Genomic DNA, 22,715 nt, shown 5'->3' with positions numbered 1-22,715 from the left:
CGCCCCTTCTCGGGGGTGGAAATTATTTTATAAAAAATAACTGCACAAATCTATAAAAGAACAAATTATTAGCAAAATGTATTATATAAAGTTATTAAAATAAGTCAATACTTTTAAAATAAGTTATTAAAGATCAAAAATTTTAAATGTTTTGAAGCGGTTTTTCGTAAATCACTGAAAAACTGTAAGTTTTTACAAAAAAGTTAATAGTAGTTTTATTCGTATAGCGTATATTCTAAGAATAAACTCTTAAATCACGCGCCTTTCGATTACTGAGCTACCATATCTTACTTCGCAATAGAGATATCTTTAATAATTTATGAGCTCGCAAAATATACGCATCTCAATTATTGAATTGCCATTTTCTTTCTATAGTGCAGTCACTGAAGGTAAAAATCAACTATGACCTTCGATTTCGGTAAATCTCCATTCATTTTCACGAAAATTGGTGAGCGGATTTTGATGCTATCAACTTTTTCTGGAGCTCATTTTTGATAGGTATTTCTAAGTACTTTGACAAGTATTTAGTACCTATGTGTTATAAAATGTATCTCTTTCCCGTTATTTAAGCTTGAATCCTTAGATTTGAACAGTCGCAGAAAAAAATATACATTTAATTACCAATAACTTACTTTAAATTACCATTAAAGGGTTTTTCAAGTAAGCAATTTATTATATTTTTTATTAGCTTCAATTTTAGTGATGAAAACTTTTTTGTAAAAACTTACAGTTTTTGAGTTATTTATGAAAAATCGCTTTAAAGCATGCATTTTCTTTCACAAAAATTAAAATATTTGATCTTTAATAACTCAAAAAGTATTGATTTATTAATAACATTATATAACAAATTTTGCTTACAATTTGTCCCTCTCTCGATTTGTGGGGTTATTTTTAATAAAGTAATTTTCACCCCCGAGAAGGGGTGACATATACCCCAGGCTAAAATCGCAAGTTGTTATTGTCAATTCGTGAAAATGAATGGAGATTTACCGAAATCGAAGGTCATAGTTGATTTTTACCTTCAGTGACTGCATATAGAAAGAAAATGGCAATTCAATAATTGAAATGCATATATTTTGCGAGCTCATAAATTATTAAACAATATGTAGTCGCCAAATAATTAATTAAAATTATTTTAAGTACAACTCTCTCTTAAGCCGGGAAGATAGGGTGGTTTTCTTGCGAAGGGGTTGTAGCTCTATAGTCGAAAGGCGCGTGATTTAAGAGTTTATTCTTAGAATATAAGCTATACGAATTAAACTACTATTAACTTTTTTGTAAAAACTTACAGTTTTTCAGTGATTTACGAAAAACCGCTTCATAACATGTATTTTTTTCACGAATAATTAAAATCTTTGATCTTTAATAACTTAAAAAGTATTGATTTATTTTATTAACTTTATATAATAAATTTTGCTTTTAATTTGTTCTTTTATTGATTTGTGCAGATATTTTTAATAAAATAAGTTTCATCCCCGTGAAGGGGCGGTATCCACCCTCAGGGTAAAGGCGCAAGGTGGTCCCATATCACCTTTGTTTCTTGACGTATCCTCTAACCACTGACCAATTTTCGTGAAAATCGATGAAGGTTCACCGAAATTGAAGGTAATCGTTGATTTTTACCTTCAGTGACTGCACTATACAAAATAAATTGCAATTTACTGATCTAAATGCGCGTAATTTGGAAGCTTATAAAATATTCAATGATATGTAGTCGCCAAATAATTAGTTTAGTGCATTTTAAGTACAACTTTCTCTTAAGCCGGGAAGATAGGGTGGTTTTCTTGCGAAGGGGTTGTAGCTCAATAATCGAAATGCACGTGATTTAATAGTTTATTCTTAGAGTATATAAGCTATAGGAATTATATCCGCAATACGATATATTTTAAGTTTTCTCAGCATTTTTCTCTTAAGTTAAATCAATTAAAGGGTTGTTTGGGGGTGAAGGGGATGAGCTCAAAAATCGAAACTATATAATTTCAAGAGTTCATAAATAGCTCGTAATTCTGCCGCAAAAACCGATTCAATATTCCTATTTTTAAGTAGTGCCCCCCCCCCCCCAATAAAGTACCTATCAAATGCTTGCTCAGTGGAACGAGCTCAAAATTTTTAGTTTGCGGAATATGAGAGCTCATAAATCAGGGCTATTTGTTTTTTGATTTTTGCAAGTGGGGGGGGGGGGCAGCTCAACACGGGTTCAAAAAGCCACGTTCCCAAGTATTTAAATTTGCTCACTCTTTCAATGGACTAGGTATTCAGTGTTATGGTGGAGTTTTCAAGTGCATCCAAGTCAAGTTTCTGAAGATGATCATGAATTTGGTCTTTTTGGTATTAATCTCTAATGTCATTCGCTTACTGTATTCTCCGATTATAGTGACAAGTTGTTTCGACTATGTTGTCACAAATTAAGACACCGCCATCGGCATATCGTATGTTGTTGATCAATACTCCATTCACTTTGATTTCCATCTCTGCATCTTCCAAAGACTCTTGAAATATGACTTCCGAATAAATGTTAAATAAAAGAGGGGAAATTACACATCCCTGTCGAACACCCCAATTCTTATAATTATGGGTTTGGATATACAATTGTTTATTTTTAATTGTACCGTTTGATACCAGTACAAGTTTTCAATGCGTTTTGTGTCTTTGGATTTAACATCTAGGTACTCCGAAATGGAAATGACACTTGAAGAAAAATTAGAGTTAGATATCCCATAATTAATTTTACCTACTCGGTCGAATTTGTGGTTCTGTTTTTCACGCGGCAATATGTCAAAAGTTGTTTAGTGTACAAAAGTCAAAATATTTACATCTTTAGGTAAAACACTCATATCAATTATCCCAATTATCATAAACCATCCATAAATACTTATGATGTTACATATAATGTTGCAATTTATAATTTATCGCAAAAACATTAGATCATCGTTCACTTATAAGGCATTTTTGATTACATTCTCTTTAAATAAATAAAATTCTTATCTAATTCATTCTCTGTAACAATTTTAAATCTATGTCAACTCATTACAACCGTAATTGCCGATTCCAAACAAGTACAATCGTATTGTATGCTTTTGCACAATGTTGGCGCCATTTGCAGGTGTGTCTATGTATTTTATACATTTACAAATACATACATAAATTAAGTAGAATAATTCATGACTAAAAGGACAAGAAAAGAAGATCGAAAAAAAAACAAGTAATTCAGCCTGGTTAGTGGTTAAGCTTGCAAGATCTATATAAAATATAAATTAAGTAGATCGTGTACTAAATTCATCATAACTTAGTGTGACCAACTAGCCCGAATAATCCGGGACATGGCCCGAATTACGAAGTCGTGTCCCGGCGTCCCGGACAAGGCTTCCGGGCCATCCGAATTTTCAACGTTTTGGTAAAATTTTATTTTGAAATTTTGAATACATTATTCTTTTATGAATTCACATCAAATTGAATTGGTGGGACGCAAAAAAGTCGACAATTTCTAGAATGTAATACTAATTTTTTTCTTTTGCGGCACTACAGCCCAAATTGAGCCTTGGCCTCGTTTATTTTTTGCCTCCACCCTTGCCTGTCTGTGGCTGCTCTTCTCCATACACGGACTTCTAAAAGTGCTTTTAAAACGGTCATTTTCACAGCATTCTAGCGTTTAGTGCGCTTTGTAATACTAGTACGACATCAAAAATTTTCTTTTTTGAGAACGATTTTCGGATTGGGAGTCGAAACTTCAAAAACTAAGAAAAAAGTAGTTATCATTACAACCAATTGTCGCTTAATTCCAACAAAAACATCATTGTCAACATAAAAATGTTAAATAATCAGTAAAATTATATTAAAGTTCTATATTTAAAAAAATGGCCCGATTTTCATTAAAAAGTCCCGGATTTCAGGTATTTTTTTCAGCTTTGTCCCGAGTTCAACTTAATTGGAGTTGGTCACAATAATCATAACCAACATTTATTTAACATTATAAAAACCTGCAAGGAAGCTAACATCGACTCCAAAAATATTATATAATACAGTCGAACCCGCTTATTAGAATACCTCTTAAAGGAATATCCCGGTTAAAGGAATAGAAATTTGAGATGCCGAAACCTTTTTACTAGCCACCAATGACCGGTTATTAGAATATCTCGGTTATAAGAATACTTTTGATTGGCACGAAGGCTATTCCAATAAGCGGGTTCGACTGTATATAAATTCAGTTTCAAAACGTCCTCCGACGTTGTCCGATGCCTTGTTGCCAATATCTTCTATCATTGCAGTTTTCATCTTCTAATCCTCATACACTCATTGATCGTCTTACTCCTTGTATCCACGTCGTTCTTGCCTTCCTCTCTTCCTGTTGTCTGCGGGTATCTATTTCATAATTTTTTTTGGCAGTCTCTCCTTCCCCATTCTCTGAACATGTCCGTACCACGTTAATTGTTTCTTCTCAATGCATTCTACGATCGTTTCCTGTAAATTCATTCTTCGCTTTACTTCCTCATTTTTAACCCGGTCCAATCTCGATGTTCTACTTGCTTTTCATAGGGCGTCCATCTCGGTAGCTTCTATTTTTCTTTTTTGGTGTTCCTTTATTCTCCATTTTTCTGATCCGGATACGAATGATTAAGAGCTCCAAAAATATTACATCACATAAATAAAATAAATGCCGGTGCTAGTTTGTTTACATGTCGAAGATGGAGGAACAATCATTGTTTCTCCATCTTTGACATGTAAATGAAGTAGTACCGGCATTTAAATTTTTTTAATCTGTTTTGTCTTTGTCCTTTGTCCAGTGTGTGTTATATGTTATAATATGTAATTCTGCCATCCCTCCCATGAGACAGATGTAACCAAATTCTACCATCAGGATACCTTCCTGATTTGAAGAAACGCCCCTGATGATGCTCTAGAAGCGAAAGTATGCTTGGGCAAGATTTAATAAACTAGGTGCTCCATATCTGCCTTTTATTTCATAAATTTCATATACTTATTCGAGCTTTCAACCTTCTCCTAAATTATGTTAGTGTTTATATTACTGAATAGGGAATTAAATAACCTTTTAAACGAGCTAGCACACAACCCCATTTTTATTTAAAAAATCATTGATGACGTCATCACGCCCAGATGGATGACGTCACTAGTATGATATAATAGTATGACCCTGTAAGTTGTATCCATATGGAAAACTTTTTTATTATTAATTTTATGAAAAAAAGTTATTCTTTATAAAAAGTTCTGCATGGTCCAAAACCCAAGATTCAACCATCAGATATCAAATTTTATGAATGTTATACGAGGTACCTATGTCAAAAAGTTTGAATTTCACTCAAGAGTGAAGTAGCTTTATTTTTCACAATATTGAAAATTGCTATTATGAAAAGTTGTTTGGAATTAAAAACTATATTCTAATATGCAATTACATCCTTCTCATTGAAAAAAAAGTTGAAAAATTATGGATAACTAACATTATTTTCAGGTATTTCAATTTTGATAACCATTTTATTATTAATTTTACGAAAAAAAGTGATTCTTAATAAAAAGTTCTGGATGGTCTAAAACCTAAAATACAACCATCTTATATCAAATTTTATCAATTTTATACGAGATATGTCAAAAAAGATAAATTTAGATCAAAAATAAAGTACCTTTATAGCTCAGAATATTTCAATTAGACGGATTGTAATTACATACTGAAACATAGTGTTTAATTCTAAATAACTTTTCATAATAAAAATTTTCGATATTGTGAAAAATAAACGTATTTTACTCTTCTTCTTCACCGAAATTCATATTTTTTGACATACCTCGTATAAAATTGATAAAATTTGACATAAGATGGTTATATTTTAGGTTTTAGACCATGCAGAACTTTTTATTAAGAGTAAACAGTAGTGATCAACAGGTAGCAACAAAATCTAACTTCGGGAGATAGTATCATAAACTTTGGCAACAGTGTTAATTTTTCACTTTATTTAAGATTAATATTTTGACAATATTATAATCGCGCTAATAAGAAAACGATTTTATTATTAATAAATAGATATTTATAAAAATAAACCAAAATGGGTGAACATTTTATGTTAAGATAGGTATTTAGAAAGGTATTTGCATGGAATATCTAATAATAAAACAATAATAAATAATCATTTTTTGTTGTGAAGCGAAACAAATTTCGATTTTCGCCTAATTTTGGCACTGTTTTTAATGGACTTTTTCTTGGAAGGTTTCACTTTATTTTTCGTTTGATTTACTTTTTCCATTTTGTTAAACTATTGATAATATTTTTAGAATAAACAATCCTCCTAAAACTTTATATACTCGCATTAGAATTCCAAATATTTTTTACGTAAAATATACTTACCTACCTACATATAACTAAAACTCACAATTAACAACAATCTATTCTTTCAAAGAGGCCAACAACTTAGACAACAACAACAAATATATAATAAATTAACTATCAATAAACACTACTTTCCTATGAAACAACTATAACGAATTCTTAAATTAACACAATACTGCACTGAACAGATATCGATAAAGATGACAGAACAAATTAGAGAAAATCTGACGCAGGTTTGTCAAAATGACAGGATAATTTCTCTATGTTGCCTAATTAGTTATTTAGTTATAATATGTTCGATTTCTTGTTAGAAATAAAAAATTTTAGTAGTTCCAAGATTACACATAATCTAGGCATGGGATAAAAAAGTTTATTTGAAGAAAGTTTTTTTTTCTTCTTAATGGCGGTACAGGCTCCTTTTTTTAATATTTTATTTAGTTATAGAGTAATTTCCACGTACTATCATATTTCTGAAATTGGGCTCTGCACCGCCATTCTTTATTATATTACGAATATGTGTGCCAAATATCTCGACAAAATATTCAAAATTAGAGCCGCAATCTTGGAACGCATTTGTTGCTACCTGTTGATCGCTACTGTAGCCTCTTAAGAATCACGTTTTAAGTTGTCCATAATTTTTCAAAAAAAAAAAATTTCAATTAGAAGGATGTAATTGCATACTAGTAGAATATAATTTTTAATTCCAAACAACTTTTCATAATAGCAATTTTCAATATTGTGTGTGAAAAATAAAGCTATTTTACTCTTGAGGGAAATTTTAACTTTTTGACATACCTCGTATAATATTCAAAAAATTTAATATTTGATGGTTAAATTTTAGGTTTTTAACCATGCAGAGCTTTTTATGAAGAATAACTTTTTTTCGTAAAATTAATAATAAAAAAGATTTACATATGGATACAACTTACAGGGACATACTGTATATATGCCAGAAAAAAGAATTTAAAAATAAGAATCGACCTGTTCTGGGATTTATTTCCAAAATCGCCCATTCTCCAGGAAATGAAGTTATTCCATAATTTTCCCCTCACTGTACATGTATAGATGAAACAAACATAACCCTAAATTTAACTATTTCTTGCTTATATAGTACCATATATCATTTACAAAGACTCCAAATAGAACTTATGAAAAAACGGCATTGACAGAGACGTCTCTACCGAGTATTCGAATGCTATAAAATATTAACAACACGAGTTTTATCGCCAGAAAGGACAACAAACATGAAATATTATTTAGGAGCTGGATATACAAATTAACAGGGAATAATTTATGATCATAGCGAACGAAGAGAAATCGATAAAGTGACATACGGCAATTCAGGATATTACAGCTTACATACCAATAGTGTTTAACTGTTTAGTCGACTGTATACATACAATGTAAAGTTTGCTGAACTGTACGTTACATTCGGAAATGCATTTTCATTAACAGTTAATATGTTAAGAACACAGAAATAATAAAAACAATAAAAATTCGTAAGTTACAATATGTCGGTCATATAATGCGACATCCAGAGAGGTAGAAGCGGCCCAGGCCGAAGAAGAACATCCTGGCTTCGAAATCTCCGGGAGTGGTTTCAAGAGACCACGGCTAATCTGTTTCGAGTTGTCGTAAACAAAGTTGTTATTCAACGTTCGATAATCGGACAGGCTACTGAAGGAAGAAGAAAAATATATTTCAAGTAAAATTTGTGACGATAATGTAATTTTATCGTCTAGAGTACGCCAATGAATTAAGTAAAACGTGTTTTTGTACCGTCTTGGACGATATAAAAGTCGGAACGAAAAGCCTAGTTGATTATTATTCTTGGAGCGTTGATCGAAGAATAATAAACAACAACGAGGTATAAGAGGTGAGTTATCCCGACCATTTTCCGCCATAGTTTTGGTGAGCTGAACGAATCGGACGGTTTTTCCTTTTACCTATCCTTACACGAGCGGTGATCGTATTTCCCTACATGTCTTTTCCTCTGGCGAGCTGAGCGAGATATCCTATCCTTTTACGTCCGTTTGATATTAATAAATGTAATTCCTAATCCACGCGATCGTCGGTAGTATTCATTCATGTACCAGATATCGTCACATCGACCCGAACCTAATGTTCGATACGTAGGTTATAAATATATTGTATTAACGAAATTAACGAGTAGTAATTAAGGCTAATTATCTTATCATTTGTATGTTTTGATTCTAAATAAAAATTTCTTAAAAAGCGAACCATTGTCTTCGGCTGAATTTTGTTACCTGGAGCATCGAATACAACGACAGACGTCACAAGTTAAAACATGCCAATTCAACAGTATCTTTTAGTAGAGAGATCGAAGAACCTTGTTTATCAAATAGCATGAGATAAATAATTTATCTCCAAGAATAAATCTTCACTTATTTCATTACATTGCACTCCATCAATCGTGCCTTATTTTGTTGATTTTTGGACATAGGTCTCTTTTATTTACCATGAAAGTTTTCTGTGCAAGTGCAACTTTCGGAAACGAAATGCGTGCGTGAAAGTGGCTCTTTTAGCACGGCCGTAGAAAAAATATATTTTTTAGATTTTTTGGGACATTCTAAATAAAAAAGGTTTCTTGTCATTTTTCTCAAAATTTAAGTTTTAAAGTTATAAGCGATTTAAAATCCAAAAATGCGTTTTGTTTGGCATTTTTCGGATTTTAAATCGCTTATAACTTTAAAACTATTAACTTTTGAGAAAAAATACAAGAAACCTATTTTATTTATAATGTCCAAAAAAATCTAAAAAATATATTTTTCGGAGGAAAATAGAAGATTTTTGGAAATAGTGCGCGCTGCACCGGCAAAAAATCGGATGGACAAGCATAATTAACAATTAAATAACAACGGTGTAAATTTAAGTTAGACCCGATCAGTCTGCAGAATCTTGAAAATGAATGTTTGAACTATAATTCAAGTACTCGGCAACCTCAAAAATACTAATTTAAATGAGTTTTTAAGCCTTGAAAATGCGTATTTTCGCATTTTTCGGATTTTAAATCGTCTATAACTCGAAAACTCTCAATTTTTGAGAAAAATCACAAGATATCTTTCTTGATTAGAATGACCCAAAAAACCTAAAAAAATATTTATCGGGTCAAAAAAGATGATATTTTGTATTTGTTTAAAAAAAATGTTTAAACAATTTCTGCCCAAAAATTCCGCCCGGCACCCTTCAGATTTGTTTAAAGGAGATATTTTTGAATAGGAATCCACAAAGAAACCGAATCAGAAATTTTTTCAGACGGGAGAGGTCTCACCACATGGACTATAAATATCATTCAATCTGTAATGTACACCTACCAAAATATACCAAAAGTTATATATTTTTTATTCAAAATACACTTGATTTATTAAAAAAACTATTAAGCAGGCAACAGATATTATATACTTCCATATTATGTTCTGTTGTAGCGTTTTTTCGAATTTAAAATTTTATGCAAGTTCCCTAGGTAAGTATCTTTGCAAAGTCTCTGTAAATTGTCAAAGCGATTATGGGCCTATTTTTGTTTCAGAGCTTCTTTTATTCACCGGAGGGACCGCAGACGTTCGGATACAATTAGCGTCTCTTTGCAAAGACAATGACGTCGACTTTGTAAAGTAACAAGACACTTACTCAACACACACACTACACATTACTCCCCTGACTTAGTGATAAGTTATACAATTACGTGGCTAAAGGTTCTAGTTCTAAACCAAAGCCAGAATCAGGAAAAAAAAACTTCTTTTATCTTTTATCAGATATATTAATGGAACATTAATCCAAGGTTTTTTATTTTTGCACGTGATTTTTTTAAAGTGTTTTGGATTTAAAGCAGATTAGAAAAAACTTATCCCAGAATATCAATGAATCTTTAATGTAACCAAAAATATCATCTTGATCAATATCAACCACTTGACGATTTGCACGTACCTAGGTATCATAATGACTGAAGAGATTATTATAGGATGTGTTGATACATAACAGTGCATAAATATTTAAGAAAATCAAGCCCAGAGTAGATTTATTTTGAAGCGGGGAAACTCAGATATAAACTGATGCAAGTTGGTGTTTAAATATAAATACATACTGGGTTGGGATAAAGTATGGAACCAAACAAATATCTTTGAAACGAAAAGAACAATATTTATGAAACTTTGCATGCAAGTACAGTGACGCAAAAGGCATATGTTGCCATATTTTTGTTACTACTCCACTTCAGGTTCCACCGGAAATACCCTTAACTTATTTAAATTAAATGGGACACCCTGTATATTTTTGCGGATTTTAAAAGAACTTGTTATTTTTAATTCATACATACCAAACTTGGTAGAAAAATTTGTTAAAAAGTGTCTGTAGATAATTTTTTGTATTAATACAACGTAGTAGGAAATAAACGAGTACCATCTATACCTATACTGTGGACTAAAAATTGTTGTTTACATGCACTGCATGACTTATTTGAATTTATAGTAGGTAAAACTGTTACTGAACTAATTGGCAGAAATAAGTTGTATTAAAAATGGTTTATTTAAGTGAAAAAGATCGTATTGAAATATTAATGATAATCGGTTATGAAGTTATGGTGAATTTTCATTTTTTGGAAGTGAATTTTCCAAATCGATGGATTGGACGTAGAGGATTCATAGAGTGGCCCGCTCGTTCTCCGGACCTCAACCCGTTAGATTTTTTTTGGTGTTATATAAAATCACGTGTTTACGTTAGGCGACCAACATGCTTGCAGGATTTGAGACAAAGAATAATTGATGAATGTGAACTAATACGTGGAGAAATCTTGCAAAAAGTGACTTACGAAATTATTTATAGGTTTGCATTGTACGTTGTCAGGAGGTGAACAGCAAACATTTTCAACATTTGAAATTATTTTTTAATTTTTAATATCATTGGTCTAACGTAAATAAATTAACCTATTTTTTAACTGTAAAGAGATTTATTTCTTGTTTTAATAGTTTTTTCTTCCAAACTTGGTATGTATGAATTAAAAATAAAAAGTTCTTTTGAAATCTGCAAAAATATACAGGGTGTCCCATTTAAAGTGAATAAGTTAAGGGTATTTCCGGTGAAACCGGAAGTGGAGTAGTAACAAAAAATATGGCATCAGATGCCTTTTGCGTCACTGTACTTACATGAAAAGTTTCATAAATATTGTTCTTTTCGTTTCAAAGATATTTGCTTGGTTCCATACTTTATCCCAACTCTGTATAGGTGTGCAAATCGTTGGGTCATTAGAACATTTAGCTAAAGGCCACGATATATTTATGAAATTTAAGTCTTCAATCATAATGAGATTTTCTAACCTAGACGGTACATCAAGTGATTTAGATTTAAATTTTAAGAAAAAAGGAAAAACAGGGAGGAAAACAATTGACTGGAACATAGGTTTTTCAAATAATTAAATAAAGATAAGGAAATAATATTGAGGAATCAAAAGCACTTGGAAATATTAAGATATAAAAAATTGTGGAAAAAATCAGACTGAACTTAAAATAATGAAAATCAGTGAGTAGAAAAAACGGTTTTTGAAAACACCAGGCATGGAGAACAAAGAAAATACCAAAACAATAGAAAGACAACATATTGTTACCGATATAATAAAAAAGGGACTGAACCGATTCTGGCAGATCCATGTGCCCTTTAAAAAAAATGTTTAATGTCTAGTTAAACGTACTCAGTAAAATGCAAAAATTATCTTCAAAGCTTTTTATAAAAATCGACGTGTCTCAGAAATTTCGATATATTTTTATTAACCTTATTTGAGTTAAAATCACCGCCCTGTATATATTTCATCCAAATATTGTGTTCTCAAACAAACTATAAGAAGATTGTCAATAAAACGCAAGATTCACGTATTGGAACATTTTCAAAGGTAGCGAAGTTATAAAATAAATCAAGGTCTTTGACCGTATCATCTGCCCTCTATCACGGAAATTGTAGCATGTCAATCATCCTGATATCTGGATTGCGTGCCGCTACATCAAAAATTTTGCGCGTGTATCAGAAATACTAATAGACTGATGTCTTTGGCTAAATTTATATCTTTCGTTATTCTATGCTCGGCTATTATAAAACGTCCTTATGGCCATATTTTAAAAATATTTTATGAATATTTTTAGTCACGAAGGTCTCTTAGGAATGTCGGTCGAATTTTAAATAGATTCCCAAAGGGCGAACATAATTTGTGATATTTTGGATTAGATAAAAATGATATAATGATTTAATAATATAATAAAATAATTAAATTATTTTATTTTATAATATAATTAAATAATAAAAAATATATAATAAAATAATATAATAAAATAACATAATAATCATTTTTTAATAAATAGCTATTTGTATAACAAGGGAGGAAAGTGTAACTTTTCCTCCCGAGAATGAAGTTTACTGCCCGACGCGTAGCGGAGGGCAGTAATCATTCAAGGGAGGAAAAGACACTTTACTCCCATGTTATACATATGGTTTTTCCACCTTCCTCAAATAACAAGTCATTTTTTCGTTTTTACTTAATTTATTTATGTAACTAACCAACAAAATTTATTAGAACTAAAACTAACAAGTATGTACAATATAACTGTCAACTGTCAAATATAAGTCAAATTATTAATGTAAACATTGTTATATCAAAATAACAATTTACTGTTTTTACCATTCTGCAAAATACAGGGTGTTTTATAAATAAACGTTAACATGTATAGATACTTCGTAATAGAAATTAGATATTGTACAGGGCGTCAATAAGTTATATTTCATGAATGAAATACCATGACGTCACTTTTACTTTTCCTCCCTAGGGAGGAAAAGTACAACTTTGCTCCCTACAATCAGGTCTGGAAAAGTATACTTTCGGTAGAGGTAGGTGGAAATAGCTATTTGTATAACAAGGGAGGAAAGTGCTACTTTTCCTCCCGAGAATGAAGTTTACTGCCCGACGCGTAGCGGAGGGCAGTAATCATTCAAGGGAGGAAAAGGCACTTTACTCCCATGTTATACATATGGTTTTTCCACCTTCCTCAAATAACAAGTCATTTTTTCATTTTAACTTAATTTATTTATGTAACTAACCAACAAAATTTATTAGAACTAAAACTAACAAGTACGTACAATATAACTGTCAACTGTCAAATTAATAATGTAAACATTGTTAAATCAAAATAACAATTTACTGTTTTTTACCATTCTGCAAAATACAGAGTGTTTTATAAATAAACGTTAAAACGTACAGAAACTTACGTAATAGAAAATAGATATTATACAGGGCGTCAATAAGTTATATTTCATGAATGAAATACCATGACGTCACTTTTACTTTTCCTCCCTAGGGAGGAAAAATATTTTCCTCCCTAGGGAGGAAAAGTACAACTTCGCTCCCTACAATCAGGTCCGGAAAAGTATACTTTCGGTAGAGGTAGGTGGAAAAATAGTTTTTTAAATAAAACCCATAAAAACTGTGTGTGTTGTGTGTATGTGTGAGTGAGGTTGGTACTAGAGTGATTGTGTCCTGGTGCTTTTTTTTGTTCAATATATTATAATAATAGGTATTTAACGTTGGTCTTCTATACAAAACAGTTTTAATTTTTAATTTCTTCTTCTTTTAGTAACCTATCCGTTGCGGATGTTGACAACTGTCATGGCAATTTGTACTTTGACACTTCTGCTCAGAAAAGATTTGTGGTTGTTGTATCGAACCACGTATTACGTAGATTTTTCAGTCAGGAAATTCTTCCCCGTCCTGATCCCCATTTTCCTTCTATTTTTCCCTGTAAAATTAGTTGCAGCAGTCCATATCTGTCTGTTTGTCATTATGTGACCAAGGTAATCGATTTTGGCTGTTTTTATTTGGCTATTTTAATATCAATTAAACGATGTAAAACGGCGTGATTATTTTTTACAATTTCTGCCGATGCTCCCAAATGATACACCGGCAGATTTAAATGTGCAGTACCTGCCGCTTAATGCCTACGGAGAGAAATATACGTTTGGTTGCTCTTTGACTCGTATTTCGTTGAGTTTTACGTGTAAATCGTCAAGCTCGAGATGAGCTGGGGTCGGCTTGTCGAAAACAGTCAGATGAATGGCTCGGATCATTCATTTTTTGAAAAGTCTTTTATGCGCAGGGATCACTTAACGCTCGGATTGGCCGAATCCTTTTAAAAACCATTAATAAAATTCAGTCTGTATTACCTGGCAGATTTTTTTATTTGACAGATAAAATGACATCAACTCTGATTAAATTAAATAATAAAAAAAATCTATATCTATAAATGCGTGGGTCGGCACTGCCGACCCTGACCGGCCGCCACTGGTTAATGTACATCATTGTCGGACCTCACGTTTGATGTTGATATCGTCGGATTCTCCTGCCTCTGTTCGGATAGTCGATGTTTGATTCCAGTAATACATTATAAAGGTTGCTAAAAAATTTTAGACCACAGGTGTTTATTTCCAATTTTGGTTATTATCTCCATCAGCTTGTTGTGCTTTACTGTGTCGAACGTATTATGCTAATCAATGAAGCATGCATAAACATCGCAATTTACAGTTGATCCCAAACCCTTTTTCAGTGAGTGTTGACTCAGTGAACTCGACATGAAGTAGTTAATGAATTTATTCCATACTTTTGCACTGATTGGTAATTTGTAATATAACTATTTTCTTTGTATTAGATGTTTGTTAATTCATTTGATTACAGTCAAACCCGCTTATTAGAATACCTCTTAAAGGAGTATCCCGGTTTAAGGAATAGAAATTTGAGGTCCCGAAACGTTTCTACTAGTGACCAATGATCGGTTATTAGAATATCCCGGTTATAGGAATACTTTGGATTGGCACGAAGGCTATTCCAATAAGCGGGTTCGACTGTAATATTATATGAAAGAGATGAGGAGGGTCCTTAGAGTTCCACAGCAAACTCTTTTGCAGCTCTCTACTTAATCCGCGGGCGACTTTGCTATGGAGTGTCCTGGTTTTCTATTAAAAGTGAATTATTGTTGTAATGTCCATTCTTCTTTTTTCAAACTTATTGGTCTAGTTTTAGTAGATGCGCAAATTAAAGAATACTTTATATCACCTATTATTCCATATTTGATTTTAACGGTGGGATTTATTAGGTCAAATGTGACACAATATGACCATACCACTAGATATTTGATATTGAATATTGTAGCATTAAACTGCATGTCTACCAATTCATTGAATACAATATTAGTCTGGGCTGATTTATCGTAGAATAGGCCATTTTTGGGAAAAGTTATTTACCAGCAATTTTATTGCTGGAATCGAATTATAAGATCCTATATATTAATAATATAGGTATGCAAAGTCCTCAGATAGTGTGCTACTTTTTTTATAAACAAAATGGCGCCCGAAAATCGTGTTTTTTTCAATTATTGCTCTATAACTCTGAAGATTTTAACTTTACAACAAAAACACCCAAATAAAAATTCACCGTGATTAAATTCTGCATAGAGACGTGTTTTTCCCGATCTGCTCCGACGAAAATTTTTCTCGGAAAATGCGGGTTTTCCCAACAACATCTTTAATTTTCAAAGGAAGTTTTAGATAAGTAATTATCTACCAATAATTAAATAATTTGGTGACTTAAAAGCCTTCTTGGTTTAGATTATAGTTCCAGAAGCTGGTGAAAATTAAACTAATATTTTAGCAACAATTCACTTGTTAATTAATAATTTACGGTCGCAATAATAACCAAAATAATTATGGTACACTGATCAAACTTTGAAATCTTATAAAGATGAGATGCCTATTTAACATTTTGTCGACAAAATATAATTTTTTTTATTTTTTTGCAAAATCTTTAAATGTTAAAAAAAATAGTTATAAACAAATTAACGTTTCTCAGAAAGTTTTTATTATATTATAATTTTAAAAAATAGCTAAAATGCGTATTTCAAATATCTTGAAAATGAATGCTTTAAAACTTTTTGCTGGTAAATAAACTTTCTTTGTACTTTACTAATTAGACCAGCGTATTATAACTATTTTTTTTTCAAATTTTTAAGATTATGCCAAAAAAAGAAAAATTTATATTTTCATCTTTATAATCTTTATAAGTTTGATCAATGTATCATTAATATTTTGGTTATTATTGCGATCGTAAATTGTCAATTAGCAATTGAATTGTTGCTAAAATATTCGTTTAATTTTCACCGGCTTCTGGAATTACAATCTATACCAAGAAAGCTTTGATGTCACTAAGTTATTTAATTATTGATTAATAATTACTTACCTAAAACTTTATTTGAAAATTGGAGTTTTTGTTAGGAAAACCCGCATTTTGCGAGGAAAATTTTCATCGAAGCAAATCGTGAAAAACAGATCTCTATGCAAAATTTAATTGCGATGAATTTTTATTTAGGTGTTTTTGTTGTAAAGTTAAAATCTTCGGAGTTATAGAGCAATCATTGAAAAAAATACGATTTGTCGGCGCCATTTTGTTTATAAAAAAAAGTAGCACACTATCTGCGGACTTTGGATAGCTACATATATTATTAATATATAGGAACTTATAATTCGATTCCAGCAATAAAATTGCTGGTAAATAACTTTTCCATGAATTTTGCTAATTAGCCCAGAGTATATGTAGATAGGTACATAGATAAGAGATTAGTCATATTTATATAATACAGTGAGAGTAATAAACACGAATCGACAATAAACAGAAGTATTTATAGTAAAAATGATATCATTGCTATAAATAGCGCAGTTTTTATGACTATTTATACCCATTTATCGACCATTTAATTTTATGCTTGTTTGTAGGCACGGTAAGCAAGGTGTTTAATTCATTTTAAAAACAATCAATAAAATACCAGTATAATTTAGAATAAAAAGGTGCTTATTATTGCTATTGTACACATTGTGCACATTGTTGCTAAATTATCAAATTTACATTTCACTTAATTTATGTCCATTGACTATTTATTACAAGTGTGAAAGGTGCAAAGTTATCGACCAAATCAATAGATGGCGCTGCTACGAATGAAATCACTCACCAACAATAAATTTCAAAACAAACTAAAGTGAGATATTCCCGTTTTCTTCTCTATCATGAAGAATCCATGTTAAGATTTTTTTTGTATGGTTCTTTGGAAATTTGAGTTGATATATTATAACGATTATTGAATTACTTCTTAAGATTCTTTTGAAGCTGTTTTCGTCCTCTTCTCTAACTGTAATTCTGATTATTTTCTGTTGTACAGGGTATTTTAAGATATTTGTAAATAGTAAAGTAAATAAAAATAATAAATTTAATTCATGAAATATCCCTTTTTTTCACTACAACTTGAAATATATCAAAAGCTATTAAGTTTAGGCAAATGAAATACACTAAGGTGCAAAAAAATCGATCCATGCCTATTTTACTTACTTACTTACTTAGTCTTAAGCCTTTCTACTTTTAGGTGTAAGGCTGGTGGAGTTGAGTTTGGCATTGTAGTTTCCATGCTTTCCGATCTTGCGTTAGGTTTCTCGCACTTTCCAATGTCAATCCCTTCTTCTCGACTTCTTTCCTGATTTCATCTACCCACATAACTCTTGGTCTTCCTCTTTTGTTTTTCCCCTGCACTCTCGTTTCGAACACTCGTTTTGTAAGCCTCTCGTTCGACATTCTACACACGTGCCCCAACCATCTAAGTTGTCCCTCCACTATTTTTCATTGATTAGTTCCAGTTTTAGGTTTTGTCTAATTGTTTCGTTTCGTATTTTGTCTGTCCTCTTTCTGTTTGCTATTTTCCTCAGGAACCTCATTTCCATAGCATTGACTCTGGATTTTTGTCTCCCCGTCAATGTCCATGTCTCGCTGCTATACATGATTGTTGGTCTAACTACTGATTTAACGACTGCCGTTTTTACTTTCTCCGGTATCTCTTTTTTCCCCAAAAATGTTGTTTTCATAGCGTTAAATAAGCTTCCTGTTCGTCCCATTCTCTCGTTTATTTCCATGTCTTGTTTACCATTTGCTTCGATTATTACTCCTAGGTATTTAAAATATTCCACTTGCTTTAGTTGTTTCCCGTCTAATTCTATTGCGTGTGTCTTCTTCGTATTTGAAATTATCATTGTTTTTGTTTTCTCTGTATTAATTTTCATATTTATGTTTGATAGTTCTTCTTCTAGGATTTCAAGATTGTTCTGTAGGTCTTCTCTGTTTTCTGCTATCAATACCATGTCGTCTGCGAATAGTAGCTCCGATAGTTGAGTCCGTTTCATTTGCCAGTATCCTAATGTTAGTTTTCTCATTCTTCTCTTGGCTTTCTTTATCGCTTCATCCAGTACCACTGAGAATAGCAGTGGACTCAGCACGCATCCCTGTTTGATGCCTTGACTTGTAGTAAATTCTCTGGATTCCTCGTTATTGGTTCTTATTGTATTTGTATTATTTTTGTACATATCCTTTATTACTTCTATTATATGTCTGTCGACTCCCCTTTCTTTTAGTGTCTTCCATACGTCCTTTCTTCGGATTCTGTCAAACGCCTTTTCCAGGTCAATGAAGCACATATGTATCTCTCTATTCTTCTTGATTACCTTCTCACTTACTTGTCTTAATGTGAATATTAGGTCTTGCGTGCTTCTGTCCTTCCTGAATCCACACTTTGTGTCTTCCATAGTTGTTTCTATTTGGGTTTTTATTCTTGTCTCTATTATTCTTGCGAATACCTTCCCAGGGATACTTGATATGGTGATACCTCGGTAATTATTACAGTTTCTCTTGTCTCCTTTTTTGTATATTGGTAGTATAATGTCTTTCTTCCAGTCCTTTGGTAATTCTGCTCTATTTATGATATCATTCATTAGTTCTTTCATGCTATCCATTCCCTCTGTCCCCATGAATTTTATCATTTCCGGGATAATATGATCCTTGCCTGGTGATTTGCCCAATTTTACTCTTTCTATTGCTTTCTCTAATTCCTCTCTTGTTATGGATTCCACTTGTTGTTCTTCATTCCTTTCTTGTATCTCCCCTATGTTGTCCGTGTCTGCATGAGTTAGCTCTTTGAAATGTTCTCTCCATCTTTCCATTATTTGTTTTTCTTCTGTTGGTACGTTTCCATTCTTGTCTTTTATATTTGGCATCGGGTGCTCTTTCTTTTTTCTGAGTTGTTTTAATGCGCCGTAGAAGAGTTTTTGGTTTTCCCTATATTTGGTTTTCCATGCCTATTTTATAGATAAGAAAACACATTCTTGGAGCTGCCACTTACAGATTGAGTATAGATTTAAGAAAAAAATATAAATAAGAAACACAATTTATGCGAAAAAAATATTTATATATAAAAATGTATGACATTATTCGAAAATTAAAAAAATAAAATACCTAGCACTCGTATATCCTCTTCGGGCCTTTATAGCAGCCTGCATACGTCTTCGCATTGTTGTAATTCAATTTTGAACATGAAGTTGGTCCAATTCGTCCCACATTTTCTGAGAAGGCGCACTGTGCTCAGGCAAGTTATTCGGACGGGTAGCCGAACTTGAATTTTTCTTCCCAGTGTGCCTCATAGATGTTCAATGGGATTGAGATCGGAAGTGAAAAGTGGCTAATTCAAAAGGTCCTCTAAATGGCGCAAAATGTCTTGCTCCTATCATAGAACCTCCATCAACAAGAACTAAGTCAGTACGGGCATTGGAATTTATACCAGTCTAAAACATAACTGAGGCCTCCATAGGTTATTTTGTCGGCAGTATTGCATTGGGTAAATCGTTTTCCTTGTCTTCTTCAGTTTTTTTCGCGGCCGTCTCGTGATCTGAAGCAAAACTAAGATCATGCAGGAACAAAACATTAATACAACCTGCGTAATTCCAATCTTCGTGTTCCCTTGCCAAAGCAAGTCGACCTTTGCGGTGTTCCACGGATAGCTGTGGACATAAGGGCTGGTCTAAACTGGTCTGGGTGTAGTAGTGTAGTTGGTGTTTTGTTTGAAATGCTGAATGGCTTTTTGAGCAGCACAACGACTTACATTTAGCTCCTGGGTGGCATACTATTGGCTACGACCATCTTACACTACAGTCACAGCTCTTGCAGCATTCGTTGATGCTGTCATTTTGATACAATTAAATATTCTGAACTAAAAACGTTTTAAATACCAAATTGGTCCGAAAATCATATCAATCGATGGTAATAACAAAAACCCTAAAGTCAAAAAAAGAAGTAAGCTTCTCCGATAATTAGAACTGGATATACATATTGTTAAATACACTGAACCAAAAAAGTACGTAAATATAATGAAAAAAACATTGATTCAAAAACGGGGAGCATTAATTTTCGTCCGAAGATCAGTATCATTGGTCCAACGTAAGTAGATACATGAACTAATGTTCAAAAACATTAATTTTTATGAATTAGTACGTTCATTCAATGTACTTTCTAGTTAATAATCAATGTATCGGTACATTGCATCAATGTATCGGTACATTGCATCAATGTATCGGTACATTGAATCAATAGATCGGTACATTGAATCAATGTATCGGTACATTAATTCTTAACTAGAAAGTACATTGAATGAACGTACTAATTCATAGAAGTTAATGTTTTTGAGCATTAGTTAATGTATCTGCTCACATTGGACCAACGATACTGATCTTTAGACGAAAATTAACGCTCCCCGTTTTTGAATCAATGTTTTTTTCATTATATTTACGTACTTTTTTGGTTCAGTGAATGCCATCTTCATGTATATTTTTATATAACATACAAATAGTTAATAAGTGAATAAAATGACGACTTAATATCTACATAAATATTACAAATATAGGTTGAAGCAACGATTTTTTGCCGATACTCAAACTAATGTATCTACAAGTTTAAAGAAAAAAAAACATATGTATATTTTTAATTAACACAAACAACTTTTTATAATGTAATTTGGAAAAAACTGAATAACTCAATATAACAGAAATTGATTCTTCTTATAAAATATATATATTTATTTTATATAAAAAATATATACCTGATATCGTGAAAATAAATACATCTACAATAACATCTCCATAAATACAACATCTCTCCACTAATTATCACCACCCATACAAAAAACAAAAAATGGTTTAATGGCATTTTTCTTTGATTTCAAAAATCTAATATGATCTTCGACTTCTTGCTGGGTCTTCCCGATGTAAGAATGATTACTGGAAATCTCTGATGGTATATTTTATTATATATTTGGTTGTCCATTAAGATCTTTTTTTAACCATTTTATTAGTTCGTACAAAATATCGATGTAGAACCCAAAGAAGAACTGCACGTTAGCCATCTACAATTTATATTAATAATTATTATAAAAAAATAAATCTAAATAGTGAACATAGTTGTATTCTTGGGTATCACTTTTTTTATAGAAATATTTTAATTTATCCTAAAAAAAATTGCTAGATGTTGAGATATTTATTTTTAGTTTGATAGATATTACCGACTGCAAGAGTTAATAATATTTTTCAATTATTTACTGTTTAATCACACTAGAGATTTAGTTTACTAATCTTTTATAAGATTATACCATTTAAAAATATTTTCAAATGGTTCCTATTTTATTTTACCTATGAGTCGAATTGGCTTTTGAAAAAATTTACAGAGAACAAAAATTAATTAATACTAGATATTATGTACGATCGAACAATGAAATAGGTACTTACATTCCGTAATGTCTTCATGGGTAATCTTTTCAAATAAAAATTTATTTGTTTTATCCTTGATATGACTTTCACACCGAAGAAAGGAGATAATTCTTTCTAAATTGCTGTCCCATCCATCAATAAGTCCATTTCCATTTTCAAATGCCACTCCAAAGTCCATATCAATCTGCAAAAGTGGAAATAGAAATACAACTTTTTTTTATAGAAATCCAACAAAATAATTTATAAATAGTTAAAAATATATGTTAATACATACCTTAGAAAAATCAACCTAATAACTAGTGCCAAACACCTCTCCTCAGAGTCTGCAGGGTGACTGTCTGCTAGGAGGCTGCAAACTGCTGTCACTTAATTTTTCTACACCAATAAAAACACTTATAGAGTTTTAAGGAATGTATCGGTTTATGAACTAGATTATTGCTACAATGTATTGACCATTGATTCAGGTATATTACATTAATACAATGATTGCGTTACATCAAAACAATGTATCGAGTTATTAATCAAAGTCGAAAACATTGATTTAATGTTACGAAAACATTGATTCAATAAACGAGTTCGTAATTTAAAGAACACTGTACATTAGTGCAACGTTTTATATTCATTAATTTAACCGCACAATCCTGATGTATAGCTTCATATATACAATGACCAAATTATTAGTATTATGAAAAAAGTCATTGGATAGATAAAACGATTC

At 31.6% G+C, this 22,715-nt stretch overlaps 1 protein-coding gene across 12 annotated transcripts in view; it reads left to right on the top strand.

The window, feature by feature from the left end:
- LOC114330686 (muscle-specific protein 300 kDa) overlaps nucleotides 1–22,715 on the top strand; it is a 603,413-nt gene that overhangs the window by 255,534 nt on the left and 325,164 nt on the right. The gene's annotated exons all lie outside the window — the stretch shown is intronic.

The sequence above is a fragment of the Diabrotica virgifera genome, chromosome 5 (genome assembly GCF_917563875.1).
Source record: "Diabrotica virgifera virgifera chromosome 5, PGI_DIABVI_V3a".
Classification (NCBI taxonomy): Eukaryota; Metazoa; Arthropoda; class Insecta; order Coleoptera; family Chrysomelidae; genus Diabrotica; species Diabrotica virgifera.
Note: the sequence above shows the minus strand (reverse complement) of the source record. Positions and strands in the feature narration are given on the sequence as shown.